This window comes from Chiloscyllium plagiosum, chromosome 13, assembly GCF_004010195.1.
Source record: "Chiloscyllium plagiosum isolate BGI_BamShark_2017 chromosome 13, ASM401019v2, whole genome shotgun sequence".
Lineage (NCBI taxonomy): Eukaryota > Metazoa > Chordata > Chondrichthyes > Orectolobiformes > Hemiscylliidae > Chiloscyllium > Chiloscyllium plagiosum.
Genome location: NC_057722.1, coordinates 19,391,793 through 19,412,447, shown reverse-complemented (window position 1 = coordinate 19,412,447; position 20,655 = coordinate 19,391,793). Strand labels below are relative to the sequence as shown.

At 41.8% G+C, this 20,655-nt stretch overlaps 1 protein-coding gene across 1 annotated transcript in view; it reads right to left on the bottom strand.

Annotated features, from left to right (window-relative positions):
* The window catches only part of LOC122555809 (beta-galactoside alpha-2,6-sialyltransferase 1-like), an 87,063-nt gene extending 66,728 nt beyond the window's left edge, over window positions 1–20,335 (bottom strand). The window contains exon 1 of the mRNA XM_043701970.1: window positions 20,179–20,335. The gene's annotated coding sequence lies outside the window, so the exon portion shown is untranslated. The remainder of the gene's footprint in view (window positions 1–20,178) is intronic.
* Between the last annotated feature and the right edge of the window lie 320 nt (window positions 20,336–20,655).

Genomic DNA, 20,655 nt, shown 5'->3' with positions numbered 1-20,655 from the left:
CTGTACATGGAGATTGGTGGGGTGGTAGGTGAGGACCAGTGGGGTTCTGTCCTGGTGGTGGTTGGAGGGGCGGGGCTCAAGGGCGGAGGAGCAGGAAGTGGAAGAGATGCGGTGGAGGGCATCGTCGACCACGTCGGGGGGGAAATCGCGGTCCTTGAAGAAGGAGGCCATCTGGTTCTCTTGGTACAAGCATATTCAGAAAGGAATAGATAACAAGTAATAAAAAGAATGGGGTAAAATAAGCTGGAAATGTCATTAACTTGAATATATTTTAAAAGCAACAAACTATTCCTGATGGTGAAATAGCCTGATTGATATGTTTTCACTGTCACCCTGTGCAAACTGAACAGTGAGCCCAGCTCAACTTTCAAGGTGACACAAATCTGGAGTAGAAAATCAGAAACTCTGCCCAAATTTCCTGGAATGCGGAAATCAACAGAAAGGAAAATTACTCCAGGCAACTAACTCAGCTCAGCCCATGAGTACTTTTGCTGAAATCCCAGAAAGAAAAATAGGAATAAAAGTTAGCAATGATGCATATTGTTCTGAACCATTTTGTAGACCTGATAATGGTACTTTAGTATGCCCAGTATGTTCATTTCTGAGTCTTACTGATTCCCTACTGTTCTCTGTGGGATTGAGAGAGGGGACCGCAGGGTCCCTTTGCAAATTAAAAGAACATGCTAATCTGTTTCACAGTAAACTACTGCTGTTTTTGAACCAGTAAAGACAGCAGCTCTAGAACTGCAATTAGCAAATATTTACAAAATCTTTTAGATTAGATTAGATTACTTTACAGTGTGGAAACAGGCCCTTCGGCCCAACAAGTACACACCGACCCGCCGAAGCGCACCCACCCAGACCCATTCCCCTACATTTACCCCTGCACCTAACACTACAGGCAATTTAGCGTGGCCAATTCACCTAATCTGCACATTTTTGGAGTGTGGGAGGAAACCGGAGCACCCGGAGGAAACCCACGCAGACACGGGGAGAACGTGCAAACTCCACACAGTCAGTCGCCTGAGGCGGGAATTGAACCCGGGTCTCTGGCGCTGTGAGACAGCAGTGCTAACCACTGTGCCACCGTGCCGCCCATAACTAGGAGTATTTGCAATATATTCATAACCCACACAAATTTCCCTCAATTTCCCTCTGCATTTTTTTCTTGTTAATGTAACATTTCACACATAGACTAACAAAATACTTTCCAAATTGGCGCACTGAAAGTGAAATACTTCATTCCATACCTGGCATACTTCAGAAGACTGCATTTGGCTTCATGCATGATTCCTGTCATTGAACCTGTTCAATTCTCCAGATGGTCTAAGTCTAATGGAATCTCTATAATTACATCCTCAGACACTGTTATGCCATGGGACGACCAACTAACTAATTAGAAACAGGAGACAAAATAGCTTGCAGAAGGTTCCTTTTATAATATGTGATACCCATAAATCACCAGCTCCACAGAGGGGTTGATTATAAGGGGGAGGGAAGGAGTCCAGAGAGGAAATGACCGGGAAAATTACAGATGTAAGTAAAATCAATTGGTAATGGCAAATTTCCTTTACAGCACTAAAAGTTTTTTGTTTCTATCTTACAGCACAGGATGGAAGCTTAATCAAAGTGAGACCTGCTCTTAAAACTGCTGCAGAAAACTCGAGTGAATGGAACCTAAATCTGCATGCAGACAAAGCATGCCAGTGTTTACACAACACTGTTGACTTGCAAATGTAAAAGCTCAAGGACAACCTTGAGGATGTTTGCTCTGCTGCACAAAAAGATGTGAAATTAGATGCAAACAGAAAATGCGCAGACACAGACCATCTCTGTTCAATGCAATAATCACATTACAGCTTTTTTCCACTTCAATTCTTCAGGATAATAACTCACCGTCAGCTAATTATATGTTAACTGATGACCTGTTTTTATATTTTCAACTTCTAAATTTCACCAAGAAAAACATATGTTGTAAAGCATGCAAATTCTGGAATTATTAATTTCATGTTACAACATCTCCACAGTATTACAGACGAAAATGCACACATAGTTTTAACTCAATGTTGTTATTCCAAATGTCTTTCTGGCACATTCAGAAGAATGCCATTAATGTAATATATGCTACAATGCATCTCTCAGTTCACACTGCCTATTGCAATCATGCTAAATCGTGAGTATCTCATCAATAATCCCATGATCACTTAAGAAAATGGCCTTAGAAATACTGGATGCATTGTTTAGACTCTGGAAGAGATCCTACACATTGGAGGGTAGGTAATGTAACTCTGCTATTTAAAAAGGGAATTATAGATCAGCAAGTCTGACATTGATAGTGGCATAAACACAAGAGTCCATGATCAAGTATTTTTAAAGCGGAACATCTAAAAAAAAAGAGATAGAATCAGACACAATCAGTGTAAATTTACAAATTCATGTGTGACAAATCTGTTACTGTCTCGAACAAACCCCCTGCAAATATATCAAGGAGATAGCATGCACCATAACTTTTTCTTCTTTAAAAGCAGGTGTATGGTGCTGTTTTCTAAATGTATTTTGATTGATTACACTATTTAGCTTTAAGCAAAACACACTTTATTCTTACTCTACAGTTAAAATACAAACAAAAGAAAAAAAAGAACATGGGCAGCACGGTGGCTCAGTGGTTAGCACTGCTGCCTCACAGCGCCAGGAACCCAGGTTCAATTCCCACCTCGGGCGACTGTCTGTGTGGAGTTTGCACATTCTCCCCGTGTCTGTGTGGGTTTCCTCTGAGTGCTCTGGTTTCCTCCCACAGTCCAAAGATGTGCAGGTTAGATGAATTGGACGTGCTAAATTGCCCGTAGTGTTAGATGTATTAGTCAGGGGTGAATGTAGGGGAATGGGTCTGGGTGGGTTACTCTTTGGAGAGTCGGTGTGGACTTGTTGGGCTGAAGGGCCTGTATCCACACTGTAGGGAATTTAATCTAATCTAATCCACTTTAACTCGATTGGCAAATTTAACAGAATAGTAGATTATTATGTTTGGATTAAGTGCTTCAAGGTGTTAGTACTGACTCACATCATCTCCAGCCTATCAAATTGCCTTGATCCTTAGCAACTCACCTAGTGGCACAACAGGTCCACAGCAGATACCATCGACCAAGCTCTACACTCATCCCTAGAACATGTGGATAAGAAGGATACCTATGTCAGGCTCCTACTTGCTGACCACAATTCTGCCTTCAACACCATAATTCCAAACAAACTCATCTCTAAACTCCGAAGACCTAGGTCTCAGATCTCGCGCCCCCCTACGTAACTGAATCCTCGACTTCCTGACTCATAGACTGCAATCAGTAAGAATTGGCGTAACACCTCCTCCACCATTATCCGCTGTACCAGTGCCCCACAAAGCTGCATACTCAGACCCAACTATACCTATTATACACTCACGACTGTGTTGCCAAACTCTGCTCCAACTCCATTTACAAGTTTGCTGATGACATCGCTGTTGTGGGTTGGATCTCAAACTATGACGAGACAGTACAGGAAAGAGATTGAGTGCTTAATGGCATGGAGTATAGACAACAATCTCTCCATCAACATTAGCAAAACAAAGGAGTTGGTCATTGACTTCAGGAAGCGAAGTGGAGGGCGCACCCCTGTCTGCATCAATGGTGCTGTGGAGAGATGGTACAGAGTGTCAAGTTCCTGGGAATGATGATCAACAACAATCTGTCCTGGTCCACCCACATTGAAGCGACAGTCAACCAAGCACAGCAGCATCTCTACTTCCTCAGGAGGCTAAAGAAATTCAGCACATTCACAAGAACTCTGACCAACTTTTACAGATGCATCATTGAAAGCATCCTATCTGGATGCATCACAGCATGGCATGGCAACTGCTCTGTCCAAGACCACAAGAAAATACAGAGAGTGACTCCACCTATTCAGGCTGCTTCTATTGTTTTAACTTTAGAAGAAAACCCCAAGGTCTCACAAGCTGTTTACTTTATTCACTTGGAATAGGCTGGTCTATGCCTCTGTGTCAACCTCTCTTCATTAAAAAGGACCAAATACACCTCTTAAATTCATAATATTGTCACAAATCTACTGGAATCTTTCGAAGATGCAAAAAGAAGTGACCAGGGGAAGCCCGTGGATGTGGTTTATTTGGAATTTCAAAAGGATTTCAACATCCAAGATTTCCATCCATTTCTAGTTGGCAAATAATGACTACTGGGATACTGCAGGGACAACTGGAATTGATACTAGGACCCAGCTATTCACAATATATGATTTAGATGAGTGAACTAAACGTAATATCTCAAAATTTGCACGTGACATAAAGCTGGGTTAACTGTGAGGAAAATGCAGAGATGTTTCAGATGATTTGGATAGGCTGAGTGAGCGAGCAAATAAATGGCAGATTTAATATTATGTGGATAAATGTGAAGTTATTCAGTTTGGTAGCAAAAGTCAAAAGGCAGATTACTTCGCTAGTTGGAAATTGAGAGAGGGGAATGTTTAATGAGATCTGGGTGCCTTCATGTACGAGTTGCTGGAAATAACTGTGCAGGTGCAGCAGGTAGAAAAGAAGGTAAATTCTAAGTTGGCCTTCACTGTAGCAGGATTCCAAAACAAGAACAAGGATGTTTGCTGCAATTATTCAGGGCATTGATGTGGCTACATCTAGAATACTATGTGCGATTTTGGTTTCTTTGTCTGAGGAAGGAATGCTCTGAGGAATGAATGCTGGAATGCAGCGAAGGCTTACCAAGTTGATTCCTGGGGTGGCAGGACTGACATGTGAGGAGAGATTGAGTCCATTACAATTGTAATCTCTGGAGTTTGGAAGAAGGAGGGTGGGGATTTCACAGAAGCCTATAAAATTCTGACCGGACTCAACAAGTTAGTTGCAGGAAGCATGTTCCTCAAGACAGGGGGAGTCCAGAACCAGAGTCATCATTTAAGGATAAGGGGTAAACCTTTTGGAATTGAGGTGAGGAGAATATTCTTCACCCAGAGGGTGGTGAGCCTGAAATTCACTAACACAGACATACATTAAGGCAAAAACATTATGCGTTTGCAGGAAGGAGCTAGATATAGCTAAAGGGATCAAGTTATATGTGGGCAAGGTGGGATTTGTATATCAAGCTTGATGCATCAGCCATGATCATATTAAATGGTGGACCAGGCTCGAAGGGTCAAAAGGCCTACTCCTGCTTCTATCTTCTTTGTTATAATAACAACTGCTTTATAAGCTCACAGATGCTGGTTAAAAGCTGCAAAGATTCTTATATACGACCCTTTCATCTGCAGGAAAAAAGGAACTTGCCCAGACATTGTATCCTTCCTAATAAACTAAAGCAGAGTTGACTTGGCTCTTCTGAATTGAACAAAAACTTGGGGCAACTGATGCCTGGTGCATTTGTAATGTTAAAATATTAAATGGGACTATCTCTCTCAACATTAATGTAATATTAAAGGATCAAACTGCACTGTCTTCGGGTGGGGACGAAAGCCATGAAAGAGTGTGGATGACTATCTAATGTTATTAACACTTTATTTAGACATTATTCCCCTGCTATTGTCAAGTTAAACAATCAATTCAATCTCTTCCATTCAGCAAAGCTTTCTGGCCAGAGGTATGTCTTGGGGAAGCACTGAGCCAGGAAATCGTCTGCATAACGATTCCTCAGGATTAGGGCATTAGCATTTACACTACCTCCAAGCATGATCTCATCCTGCCATCGTAGCTGGGGGTCATGTGACTGTGAGTAATTGGGGATTGTCTTGAGTGGCATGTGACTGTGGGGGGAGTGGCCAAAGTATCTGTAAGCATTGCAACTGACCTGTATAAAGAGGATGTGTTTTCTTTGTTGAGTCTCTCACTTTGACTCAACCTCAGGAAAAAAGAACCTAACATATTCTCAACAGGAATATCTTGATCAATTATTGCCAACTAATCAACGCCCCTTTTCTCACACAGTATCAACTGTTATTCACTTCAAAATTTGGTTCAGTCACATCTGTCCTGATGAATACAAGATGAAAAGGTTCAAAAGCATTTCTTTCTTTTTCAGAAATTGTGGAGATTATTTGATAACTTGGCTACTGGTTACGTGAGTTCTACAGTACACCTATGGTTAACCAGAGATATTGTGGAATTTTAAACAATTAAAGGTTAGAGTATGAGTGACATTGTTGTCATTTCAGCCAAAACAGCAACAGAGGTGATATAAAGAACCCAAGTCAGGTGGGGATTCTGCCCAGCACTGCTGCAAGTGCCAAAGTGTGGATCAAAAACAAAAATTGCTGGAAAAGCTCAAATGGCTGACAGCAACTGCAGAGAGAAACCAGAGTTAATGTTTTGGGTCCAGTGATCCTTCCTCAGAACGCCACCCAACCCAAAACATTACTCCTCATTTCTCTCCACACATTCTACCAGACCTGCTGAGCGTTTCCAGCAATTGCTGTTTTTGTTTGTGATTTACAGCATTTGCAGTTTGTTTGGTTTTTCTACAGATTGTGGAGGTTGGGTATGGACAGAAACGGGTGAGAATGAATACATCCATCACAGTTAGCCAGTTGGGTTAATCATTAAATGTTAATTGGACATGACAATGAGCAATCAAAGACAAATGGAAAAGTACTGGCTAAATGCAAAAACAGCTTGTTTTGGCTGGAAAAACTGTACTGACCTTGGAGGTAATGGTTGCAGGTGGGAGCTTGGGAATGATTATTTTATGCAGTTAAGATGGAGCTACCTGGAGATGTTTTTCAATTTGTTCTCTACACAATGGATTGTTTGTAAAAGTACTGAAAGTATAGCAAAATGGTGATACAGCACATTGCCAGAACAGTAAATCAGAAACCTTATACCAGTCCTTGGATTCTTAGCATTGACCTGGGATTCATGAGAGCTGGGCCATGAATTCTGCGACAGAGCTCCAATTGTCAGCCATTGCCAAAGGCTGGGGCAGTTTCCCCTGGAGCGTTGGAGGCTGAGGGGTGACCTTGTAGAGGTTTACAAAATAATGAGGGGCATGGATAGGATAAATAGACAAAGTCTCTTCCCTGGGGTGGGGAGTCCAGACCTAGAGGGTATAGGTTTAAGGTGAGAGGGGATAGATATAAAAGGGACCGAAGGGGAAACTTTTTCACGCAGAGTGTGGTGCGTATATAGAATGAGCTGCCAGAGGAAGTGGTGGAGGCTGGTTCAATTGCAACATTTAAAAGGCATCTGGATGGGTATATGAATAGGAAGGGTTTGGAGGGATATGGGCCAAGTGCTGGCAGGTGGGACTAGATTGGGCAGGGATATCTGGTCGGCATGGACGGGTTGGACCGAAGGGTCTGTTTCCGTGCTGTATATCTCTATGACTCTAAGATGGCTTTTTAATATATTTTTAGAATGTTTATTCTATCATTCAACGATAAGAAATACCATCAGCAGTGGAACATTTTAGCTTCCTATTTATCATATATTCTCAAAGGTTTCCATTCTTACAATATTGTGTTTCAAAGGAAATCATGGTGAAGAAATCTTTTCTCATGGTCAATACCATTCCTCTTCCCAAACCATTCCCAATCTCATGCACAGGTTCATAGATAATATTTAGCTATTCACTACAGACATAACGTAATTGGTCAACACATGCTCAAGTACATAATTCCTTAATTTCCTGTCTTCCAGCAGCAGCTACTCAGCAGAAATGTGTGCACCTGTGCTCAGTTGGGATCACTCTGCTCCTGACCTCATTACAATCTTGGTCCAAACATAAATAAAAGAACTGATTCCTATTGCTGGCTTGAAATGTTCATCAAGAGTCAAGAATGTGCTGCTGGAAAAGCACAGCAGGTCAGGCAGCATCTGAGGAGCAGGAAAATCAACGTTTTAGACAAAAGCCCTTCATCATGCCTGATGAAGGGCTTTTGCCTGAAACATCGATTTTCCTGCTCCTCACATGCTGCCTGACCTGCTGTGCTTCTCCAGAACCACACTCTCGACTCTCATCTCCAAAATCTATAGTCCTCACTTTCGCCTGAAAATGTTCATCAAGGCTACATCTGACCGAGTATTATCAAGCAGTAAAGCTTAAGTCAATGAGAGTGACAGAGAAAGTCGCAGATACAGTCAGGCAGGAACTCCAGGTAAGGTAGGAAAGGGAGGCAGATAGTGCAGGAGTCTCCTGTGGCTAACCCCATCTCAAACCTAACCCCATCTCAAACAAGTAGGCCGTTTTGGAAAGGGTGTGATGGACTCTCAGGGGAATATGGCACAATCAGCCAAGTTTCCGGTATCAAGAATGGCTCTAATGTAATGAGGGGTACGTCAGGTTCCAAGGGATGATTGTGATAGTGGACTCTGTAGTCAGGAGCACAGACAGACATGTCTGCGGTCGGCAGCAAGAAATTAGAATCGTGTGTTGCCTCCGTGGTGCCAGGATCAAGGATATCTCGGAGAGGGTGCAAAGTGTTCTCAAATGGGAGAGGGGCCAGCAGGAGGTCATTGTACACATTGGAACTAATGACATAGGAAGGGAAAAGGATAAGATTCTGAAGGGAGAATATAGAGAGTTAGGCAGGATGATAAAAAAGACATCCTTGACAGTAGTAATATCTGGATTACTCCTGGTGCTACGACGTAGTGAGGGTAAGAATAGGAGGATAGAGGCTGTTGAATGCAGGACTGCGGAGCTGGTACAGGGAGAAGGGTTCATATTTCTGGATTATTGGAATCTCTTCTGGGGTAAAAGTGACGTGTACAAAACGGACAGATTGCATCTGAATTGGAAGGGGACTAATATACTGGCAGGGAGATTTGCTCAAGCTGCTCAGGAGGATTTAAACGAGTAAGGTGGGAAGTGGTGGGACCCAGGGAGATAGTGAGGAAAGAGATCAGTCTGAGACTGGTACAATTGAGAAAAGGAACAAGTCAAAAAGTCAGGGGAGGCAGGGACAAAGCAGAGAACGAGGTAGACTGATATAGCTCAGGGATGGACAGGGCTGGCAGCTTAATGTTCCAGGATGAGATTGCTATAGGAAGAACAGAAAGGGGGTCAAGAGAGGAGGGAGAGTGGCAGTTTTGATAAGGGATAGCATTACAGTTGTACTGAGGGAGGAAATACATCCAAGGAATTATTTGGGTGGAACTGAGAAATAAGAAAGGGATGATCACCTTATTGGGATTATATTATAGACCCCCTAATAGTCAGAGGGAAATTGAAAACAAATTTGTAAGTAGACTTCAGTTATTTTTAAGAATAATAGGATGGTTATGGTGGGGGGATTTTAACTTTCCAAACATAGACTGGGACTGCCATAGTGTTAAGGGTTTAGTTGGAGAGGAATTTGTTAAGTGTGTACAAGAAAAGTTTCTGATTCAGTATGTGGATGGACCTGCGAGAGATGGTGCAAAACTTTATCCAGTCTGGAAAATAAGGCAGGGCAGGTGACTGAGATGTCAGTGGGGAAGCACTTTTGGGCCAGCGACCATAATTCTATTCGTTTTAAATTAGTGATAGAAAAGGATAGACCGGATTTAAAATTTGATGTTCTAAACTGGAGGAAGGCTAATTTTGATAGTTTTAGGCAAGAACTTTCTAACGTTGCTTGGGGGGCGGAGGTTCGCAGGTAAAGGGACGGCTGGAAAATAGGAAACCTAACAAGCGTCCAGAGACAGTATATTCCTGTTAGGGTGAAGGGCAAGGCTGGTAGGTATAGAGAATGCTGGATGACTAAAGAAATTGAGGGTTTGGTTAATACGTCAGGTATAGACAACAGAGATTGAGTGAATCCTTAGAAGAGCATAAATGCAGTAGGAGCATACTTAAGAGGGAAATCAGGAGGGCAAAAAGGGGGACATGAGATAGCTTTGGCAAATAGGGTAAAGGAGAATCCAAAGGGATTTTATAAATACATTAAGGACAAAAGAGTAACTAAGGAGAGAACAGGGCCTCTCAAACATCAACAAGGCAGTCTATGTGTGGAACTGCAGGAGATGGGGGAGATACTAAATGAGTATTCTGCATGAGTTTACTGTGGAGAAGGAATGTGGGAAATAGATGGTGACATCTTGAAAAATGCCCATATTATAGAGGAAGAGTGATGGAAGTCTCAAAACACTGAAAGGTGAAGAAGTAACAAAGAGGGTTGATGAGGGCAGAGCAGTGGACGTTATCTATATGGACTTCAGTGAGGCGTTCAACAAGGTTCCTCATGGTAGACTGATTAGCAAGGTTAGATCTCATGGTATACAGAGAGAACTAGCCATTTGGATACAGAACTGGCTCCAAGGTAGAAGATAGAGGGTGGTGGTGGAGGGTGCTTTTCAGACTGGAGGCCTGTGACCAGTGGAGTACCACAAGGATCGGTACTGGGTCCACTGATTTTTGTCGGAGAGAACAGGGCCTCTCAAACATCAACAAGGCAGTCTATGTGTGGAACTGCAGGAGATGGGGGAGATACTAAATGAGTATTCTGCATGAGTTTACTGTGGAGAAGGAATGTGGGAAATAGATGGTGACATCTTGAAAAATGCCCATATTATAGAGGAAGAGTGATGGAAGTCTCAAAACACTGAAAGGTAGATAACTCCCCAGGATCTGATCAGGTGTACCCTAGAACTCTGTGGGAAGCTTGGGAAGCGATTGCTGGGGCCCTTGCTGAGATATTTGTTTCATCGGCCGTCACAGGTAAGGTGCTGGAAGACTGGAGGCTGGCTAATGTGGTCCCATGTTTAAGAAAGGTGGTAAGGAAAAGCCAGGGAACTATAGACCGGTGAGCCTGATATCGGTGGTGGGCAAGTTGCTGAAGGGAGTACTGAGAGACAGGATTACATGTATTTGGAAAGGCAAGGACTGATTAGGGATAGTCAACATGGCTTTGTATGTGTAAAATCCTGTCTCACAAACTTGATTGAGAGTTTTGAAGAAGTAACAAAGAGGGTTGATGAGGGCAGAGCGGTGGACGTTATCTATATGGACTTCAGTGAGGCGTTCAACAAGGTTCCTCATGGTAGACTGGTTAGCAAGGTTAGATCTCATGGTATACAGAGAGAACTAGCCATTTGGATACAGAACTGGCTCCAAGGTGGAAGATAGAGGGTGGTGGTGGAGGGTGCTTTTCAGACTGGAGGCCTGTGACCAGTGGAGTACCACTGATTTTTGTCATTTCTGTAAATGATGTGGATGTGAACACAGGAGGTATACTTCATAAGTTTGCAGATGACACCAAAATTGGAGGTATAATGGACAGTGAAGAAGGCTACTTGATCAGATGGGCCAATGAGCTGAGGAGTGGCAGCTGGAGTTTAATTCTGAGAAATGTAAGGTGCTGCATTTTGGAAAGGCAAATCAGAGCAGGACTTATACACTTAATGGAAGGTCCTGGGGAGTGTTGCTGAACAAAGAAACCTTGGAGTGTAGGTTCATAGTTCCTTGAAAGTAGAGTCTCAGGTAGATAGGGTAGTGAAGAAGGCATTTGGTATGCTTTCCTTTATTGGTCAGAGCATTGAGTATAGGAGTTGGGAGGTCATGTTGCAGCTGTACAGGACATTGGTTAGGCCACTTTTGGAATATTGTGTGCAATTCTGGTCTCTCCTCTATAAGAAGGATTTTGTGAAACTTGAAAGGGTTCAGACAAAATCTACAAGGATGTTGCCAATGTTAGAGGATTTGATCTACACAGAAAGGCTGAATAGTCTGAGGCTGATGGGTGACTTTATAGAGGTTAATATAATCATGAGGGACAGGGATAGGGTAAATAGACAAGGTCTTTTCCCTGGGGTGGGGAGGTCCAGAACTAGAGGGAATTGGTTTAAGATGATAGGGGAAAAATTTAAAGGGGACCTAAGGGACATCTTTTTCACGCAGAGGGTAGTGCATGCCCATATGGGCATCATCCTGCTTCAGTTAGTGAGTGGTAAGTAATATTTGTTCAACACAGTGTCAGGTATTGCTCAGCTCCAACAAGTGGAAATCTCACCATCTAACCTTAACACTGAATGGCAATACCATCACTGTTTTTACCAGTAACCACATCCTTCAGATTACCACTAGCCAGACTTTTAACTGGGCCAACCATTGAAACAGAGTGGTTACAGCAGCAGGTTACAGGCTGATTTTGATTTGATTTGATTTATTGTAGTCATGTGTACCTACATACAGTTAAAAGCTTTGCTTGCGAGCAGTACAGGCAGATCATAGCAAACACCTTATGCTTAGACAGGGTGAGGCATACAAGTGACACTGCACAGGAGGTGCGTGAAGCAAGATCAACATTATTTAAACAGTTAAAAGCTTTGTTTGCGAGCAGTACAGGCAGATCATAGCAAACACCTTATGCTTAGACAGGGTGAGGCATACAAGTGAAAATTGCTTTTTTATTGTTCATAAGACACAGGTGTCATTTGCAAGGCTAATATTAATTTTCTGTCTCTGATTTCCATTGAGAGGTGGTGACACTGCACAGGAGGTGCGTGAAGCAAGATCAACATTATTTAAAGTTAGATTCCATCATCAGTCTAATAACAACAGGGAAGAAACTGTTCTTAAACCTGCCGGTGCGTGTTCAAGTTTCTGTATCTTCTGCCTGATGGAAGAGTTTGTAAGAGAGCATTAGCAGGGTGGGAGGGATCTTTGAAGATGTTGGCAGCCTTTCTGCAGCAGCAAGAAGTGTAAATGGAGTCCACAGATGGGAGGTTGGCTTCGTGATGGTCTGGGCTGTGCACACAACTTTCTGTAGTTTCTTGTGGTCCTTGGCAGAACAGTTGCTGTACCAGGCCATTATGCACCCAGACTGTATGCTTTCCAGAGTGCATCTGTAAAAGCTTACAGACATGCTGAATTTCCTGAGCTACCTGAGGAAAAAGAGGTGTTGTGGTGCCTTCATGACTGTAACATCTAAATAGGAAGTCCAGGACAGGTTGTCAGTTATCGTCACTCCTTGGAACTTGACGCTCTCCATCCTCTCAACCTCCGTCCTGTTGATATAGATGGGTGCATGTTTTCCTCTTTTCTTTTGTTCTTTTGTTTCGCCAACATTGAGAGAGAAATTGTTAACATTGCAACATGACACCAAGCCCTCTATCTTCTTTCTGTATTCTGACTCATCGGTGTTTGATAGGCTGGAGATTCTGTAGTGAGAAATTCACTTGCTGATTTCTCAAAGCCTGTGCACTATTAAAAGGTATACGTCAGGAGTGTGATGGAATATTCTCCACTTGCCTGACTGAATGCAACTCCAACAATGCTCAAGAAGCTCAACATCATCCAGGGCAAAGTATGTATTTGACTGACCCCTTATCAACCACTTTAAAACATTCATTTCTTCTAACAGGGGCACACAGTGGTAGCAGAATGCACTATCCACAGGATGTACTGTGGAACTTGTGAAGGTTTGTTCGAAAGCACCTTCCAAACCCAGAATGACAATGGAGTGGGGACATGGATTACATGCAAGTTCCCCTCTCAATCACATACCATTCTGCCTTCAAATCATATCAGTTCCTTCGCTATGAATGGACGAAAACCTGAAACTCCCTCCCTAACACCACCATGGATGGCACCTATGTCAAGCATTGCAGCAATTCAAGAAGGCAACTCATCACCACCTCTCAATGGAAATCAGAGACAGAAAATTAATATTAGCCTTGCAAATGACACCTGTGTCTTATGAACAATAAAAAAGCAATTTTCACATATGATCAGATCTTGGATTAATTCTTAGACTATAGAGTATTCTTAATAAAGAGTAACATATCAGGAAAGTGCAAGCAAATGTGTTTGCTATGCAGCATACAAGCTATCTAGTCACAAAATAGGGGCAAGGCAGTTTCAGTTAGGCTCCCAGAAACAGTTTCATAAATTGACACACATAATACACTAATAGCATGAAAACTGAAAATCTGGAGTAAAAGCAAAACGTATGCCAAAAGCTAATGGTTAGTCGGCATTTGAATGAAAAGACGAGGCTATTGTATTGAAGAGAGCTTAATATGAGAACTAAACCTGATGTTCTGGCATCAACCATTTTATGTCTTACTACTGAATTGTTTCTGCAGCACTATCAGGTTTTTACTGTGAACATAACCTCAAAAGACCCCTGCAGTCTACATATAGAAGAGACTTTATAACATCAATATGAGATGTATTTGAACACAAAGTTCAAATTTACCAATTGATGCCTACTCACATGTTCAAATCTTCCAAAACAGTAGCCTTGAATTAAGCATGGGTCATTCATTTTTTAAGACACCTGTACCAGTTGTTTTTTTTTAAGGCAGTTCTTTTAAGGACAGTTATATTTATCAATCATTCTAATGTTGAAGGTCACTGAACAAACTAAAAGCTAGCTTAGTTGCATGAGTTTTGCATTCACTCACTGAGGCAACATTTGCTCTGCTAGAATTTGCTGCCCATCCCTAATTTCCCTTGAAAGATAATGGCAGTCCACTTGGTACTGGTACATCTACATTGCTGTTAAGGAGGGAGTTCCAGGATTTTGATGCAGTGACAGTGAAGGAACAGTGATATAATTCTAAGTCAAAATGACTGCAGCTTGGAGAGCACATGCACTTGATGGTGTTCCCATGTATCAGCTGCCCATGTCCTTCTAGGTAGACAATGTTCTTGCATTCCATTTTGTAATGCAGCATCATAAAATAATTCAAAAACAGATAGGGGCCTCTGAGGTCATTCAGCCCATCCAAACTCCCTTCAAGAACAACGGAGCTGATCCCACTGCCGAGGAGCCCTGCAAATCTTCTCAATCTGCCTTCACCACCTTTCAGGCAAAACGACCAAGAGCATAACCACCTTCTGTGTAACATGCTTGCCTTTTTCTTCTTTGGTCAATCACTTTCAGTCTATGTCTGTATTCTTTAATTTCTGACTCTCTGCCAATGGGAAGAGTTTCTACCTGCCCAGTTTTTAATCAACATGGCAATGACAGACACAGAAATTTCTACCTTTACTTATTTCTATCTGTAAAATAGCTACCGATTTAGAATTGAGACTATTCCTGATTTAGTTAGTTTTAAATTAGAAGACAGGAATTAACTACCTACAGACTAGCTGTATCCTATCTCCTACTTTTCCAAATACACTTTTTTATGAGTAACAAATGGAAACAACATTATAATTTTCAGTCTTTGTCAAACAGGTGAATGTGAAATACTGTTACTTTCTTTCCTACACCTTCCTGGTTTAGTAAGATTACAGTCTTAAAGTAAAACATTTAAGGATGACATTAAAAGGTACGAAAAAGTTACATTAGTAATTTTACTGATCGATAGTGAAAAAGGCATTTGTTAACCTCTATTTGCAGTTGAAACCTCATTTTTAATGTTAGAAATTTCAAATACACCATTAACCTATAATATTCATCAATTCCCTTATTAACAATTCAATAATCTCCATAAATTAATACCTTTTTCATGTCAGTACTCACACATACTCTTCATATATAGTACTTTACAATTTTTGAGAAGATTTGTAGCTCAGGTTGAGGTTCTGGTTTTAAGTTTGTTCACTGAGTTGGAAGGTTTGTTTTCAGACGTTTCGTCGCCATACGATGTAACATCATCAATAAGCCTCTGGTGAAGTGCTGTTGTGTCCTGCTTTCAATTTAGGTATCTTGGTTTCTAAAGGCGGATGATATCATTTCCAGTTCTTTTTCTCACAGGCTGGTAAATGGGGTCCAAATTGATGTGTTTGTTGATGGAGTTCCAGTTAGAATGCCAGGCCTCTAGGAATTCTCATGCATGTTTCTGTTTAGCTTATCCTAGGATGGATGTGTTGTCCCAGTCAAAGTGGTGTCCTTCTTCGCCTGCAATACTAGTGAGAGTGGTTCATGTCTTTTGGTGGCTAGTTGGTGTTTGTGTATCCTGGTGGCTAGTTTTCTGCCTGTTTGTCTGATGTAGTGTTTGTTACAGTCCTTGCATGATATTTTGTAAATGACATTCAATTTGCTGGTTGTTTGTATTGATTCCTTTAGATTGATTAGTCACTGGTTAAGTGTGTGGAGGTTTGTGGGCTACCATGATGGCAAGGGGTCTGAGTAGTCTGGAAGTTACCTCAGAGATGTTTTTGTGTAAGGTAATGTGGCTAGAGTTTCTGGGCACATTGTGTCTGTTTGTTTGGGTTTGTTGGTGAGAAATGGGTGGACTGTGTTTATTGGGTTCCTGTTCTTCTTGAATACGCTGTATAGGTATTTTTCTTCTGCTGTTCAGAGTTCCTGGGTGCTGCAGTGTTGTGGCTCATTGAAATAAAGTCCTCATGCAGCTCCATTTGTGGATGTTGGGATGATTGCTTCTGTAGTTAAGTATTTGGTCTGTGTGTGTTGTTTTCCATAGGCGCTGGTTTGAAGTTCTCCATTAACTGTTTGTTCTACTGTGACATCTAGGAATGGGAGTCTGTTGTTATTCTCCCCCTCTTTTAAGAATTTTAGGCCTATCAGGATATTGTTGATGGTGTTGTAGGTTCCCTCTAATTTGTTCCGTTTTGTGATGACAAAGGTGTCATCCACATAGCGGACCCAACGTTTGGGTTGGATAGTTGGGAGGCTGCTTACTCCGGTCTCTGCATTACTGCTTCTGCTAGGAACCATGATATTGGTGATCACATTGGTGTTCCATTAATTTGTTTGTCGGTCTTCTTATTGAATGCAAAGTGGGTAGTGAGGCACAGGTCTACTAGCTTGAGGGTGTTGTCTTTGCTGATGAAGTTGGTCCTGTCTGGTGTTTGTGTCCTTGATTCTTCTAGTAGTGTAGTCAGTGTTTCTTTGGCCAGGTCAATGTTAATTGATGTGAGCAGAGCTGTAAGGTCAAAGGAGACCATTATTTTATCCTCTTCTAAAATTGTGTCTTTGATGGTGTTCAGGAATTCTTGGGTGGAGTGAATGGAGTGGCATGAATTTTCTCCTTGGTATTTTAGTTACCAGTGGAATCCCTTGGCTAGTCTGTATTTCAGTACTTCACACTTACGTACATTACACTGCTGTATCACACCCACATCCTCCAATTTGAACACAGCCAGCTATTAAATCATGACAGAATCACCCAAATGTATCATTTGAACCTCACTGATAAATCTCCCTCTCTGGTGCAAAATGAGGTGCTGAATGACCAGAGGTAGCAAAAGGGATTGTAAGGGACAGACACACCCTCATGGTCAAGGTGATATTGGTATTCATTATTGATTCTGTGGTCAATGAATCATAACCAATAATCATGGCAAGTGGTCAATGAAATCATCGAAGGTATTGATTCATATCCACTAACTCTCTTTTTCTCATCCCACTTCCCATTCATGCCGCAATCACCTCTCAATTTGTAAGCTGTAGATTTTGTAAGCATGCACCTCTTACTAAATCTCTCACATTACACCACAATGTCTTTTAACTTTTTAATAGCCAAGAGGTGCAACTTGATCAGGCAGTGGAGGAACAGGAAGAGAGGAATGATAAAAAGATGCAATCACTTGACTGCCTTTGCAGCTACCAGCACAAATACTGATGTGACTTATATCTTAAAGTACAGTGTAGAGACATGATCTGCACATAGTTAGACACGAGATACAAGTGGCCTGCAGTCAAAGAAATGGTCAAGAATAACATACGTGATGGTCAGTGACAGATCAAATATAAGATACATGGTACTGCTGAAGACTGAAGAATTTGGGGTGCTGTTGCCTCTCTTGCTCCTCCTTATTCTCCTGTTTTTCAGCTGCTCAACCAACAGGTCATGTTAAGGGCCATGTCCTTATGTTGATGGTGACGTAGGGCATCTTGCAGTAGACCATCAGCTATCTTGTGCTGTGTGCTGCAGGATTCCTCCAAGGCAGATCAAGTAGTGGAACTGCTGTTTAGGCAGACCCATTGGCTTCTAGATCATATTTCCCATAGAAGCAAGGCATTCACATGGCAAGCTTCCCATGGGTAAGTGTTTACAAACCACAGCATTGGCCAGCTTCTGATTTATGTTGGTGGTTCAATTGCATCTGGTACAGCAAACTGCTAAAATCTGAAGACATTATGTCTGTTGCCAAGGTAACAATGCATCAGCTTCCATTATGTGCTGCATATGATCACACATCGACTGATCAGTGAAGGAACAGTTTATCTTTTGATTCCCTACATGGCAGAATTAGCATCTAGTGCCCATTCAACAGTGTGAGTGTAATCAATGAAGCCCTGCACAATGAGCAAACTCTGGTGTTGGGTACACTTGGCAAGGGGAAATGAAATGTAATTAGCTCTCTTTCAATACAAAGCTTCAGTAATGTCTGTAACACAACAATCAACAGTGATCTGCGAGATATTGTTAATATCTCCAACTCCAGCCAGGAAGGAGCCAGACACGTAAATGTTCACAGTTATTGTCACCCTCATAATAACTAGCAATACTGTCCTTTCCCAAAGCTAAGTTTGTAGTCATTGCTGCAGTTGTAGTTGTAGCAGATGGCAAATTTCAGTAAGAACAGTCATCGATTTAAAGCCTGGAATCAGATCCTTTGGTCTAACTCATCCTTCAATGTTAGAAATGTACCCACTTCCACCACTTCCTCTGACAGTTCATTTCACACACGCACCACCCTCTGCATGGCAAAAGTTGTCCCTCGGGTCATTTTTAAATCCCCTCTCATCTTCAACCTACGCCTTTTCGTTTTGGACTCCCCTACCCTGGGAAAAAGATCTTGGCTATTCACCTTATCCATGTCCCTTATGTTTACTGACACACAGGTACATCTCACACATTATCCCTTGTTAAGATTCAGGTAGGAGAGTTGAGAACTCTGAAAACTCTCCTTCATCACTCTGGTATAGTCTGCACAGCCTCTGTTCATTCCCTACGTTATCCTGTAACCTGTAGGGGAAGACTTAATACTGCACCTTATCTGGGACTAACGTTAACAATCACACAACACCAGGTTATAGTCCAACTGGCACTGTCTACCACACCACTGTCTGGAGACCACAGCAAATTAAAATAACTTACGGAAGCATCAAGTGCTTCTACATTCATTTCAAACTGAAACAGCTCTGGGGCAGGGGTTGCATAGTGTATGTTCAGGTGTTTGCTGAAGTGACAGCTTTGGCTGGGGTGAAGCCCCAAAATGACAATACTGCATGGCAAATCCCTGATGATCTACCACCCTCAATTTTCCAGCAGAAACATTGGTCTCTGAGCATCAACAAACCTGCTTTCATACCCATTCCTTTTAACATAGTATACACGTAAACATGCTCACATAAATAAAGTGTTAACGTCACATTCCTCGAAAGTGTACCCATAAGGTTTTAAGAAGATTTGGGTTTTTTTAATGTAGACTCAGGCAGGATGAATACCTTATGCAGGGCTACGCCCGCTCTCATTCTAGTAACAAACTTTATTTGAGCTTACTGCACTTCTATAACGACTAGTACTTGAGAATAAAGTAGAAAAGGTAGATAAATGAGTGATTTGATTTGTATATGTAGGACTGTATAATTATTATCCCATTGAGGTACAAGATTCAGACTGTTTACCATAGTATAATGATTATGATTATCTTCTTGCTATAGCTAACGGGTTTGCGCTGGTAGTTTGTGGTGCTTTGCAGCTAAACCGGGAAAAGCCAATGATATCTGGATGAGCTCAGTCAGCATGCGTGGGTAATGGATCAGTGCAGTAGTTAGCAACGGAACTAAGATGCAAGCAGTCGAGGTCAATTTGTTCCTGGAAACCAGATTTTCGGCCATTTCACATTCTTTTTTTAAATCGCATTAGGTTGATTCTCAGTGTACATTTTCTTTCTCTTAAGGGAACAGAACATAGATTGAATGCTTCCCTTTTAAAAATGGCACTCGGGAAGGTCCTGCGCAGCAACTGAACAAAGAAAACGCCGGTTAGCCCCAGAGAAAACAAAATAAAGACAAAAATGAGAAATTAAGCAAACGATGAGGCCTGGTTTTTATTTGTGGGTATGTATGCAAAGTTACAAAGCACAACTGATCAGATGAGCTATTTTAATACATTGGTGCAATCTGAATGGGTATAATATGCCGCTTTCTTTTTTAAAAAAAATACGCAGAATTTATGACCTTAATCCAGACAGTTTTCATTCACATCGTTCACAGTCTGGACACCTGGGCAATCGAACAGTGTGAAACCAGACAGATTCAGAAGCAAAAACACTGACAAGCACTTACTTGAGAAACTGCTTCTCCATGTATCTCTGAAGATTGCTTCTAAAGTATTGTATACTCACTATCATTCTGCAAGTGACAATACAAATGCAGAATTAGTGTTTAAACTCAAAAGATCGGAACTTCCCAAGGCCAGACCGTAACCAGTTCCACCGCTCGCTTTGGGGAAGATTTAACGTCAGACCAGAGCAACAAAGAGGAGGAGAATGCGGGGGAGGGGGGTGGGGGTGAGGGAGGAACAGGGGGAAGAGACTCTGCGTTTCTCGTCCAGCTATTCTTTGAAAAGAATGAAGTGGGTGGGAAGGCAAAATTTGGTGGAACAGTTGCATTAAAGGTCGATCAACAGAGGGAACATTTTTGATCTAATGTTACTTTCACAAGTTTAAGTCATCAGCTTTTGTTTTAAGTAAAGGGAACATGGGACTTTCATTTCGCTCCGGTTATTGCTTTTCAGATTAGCCCTCAATTGTGTGCGTTTGG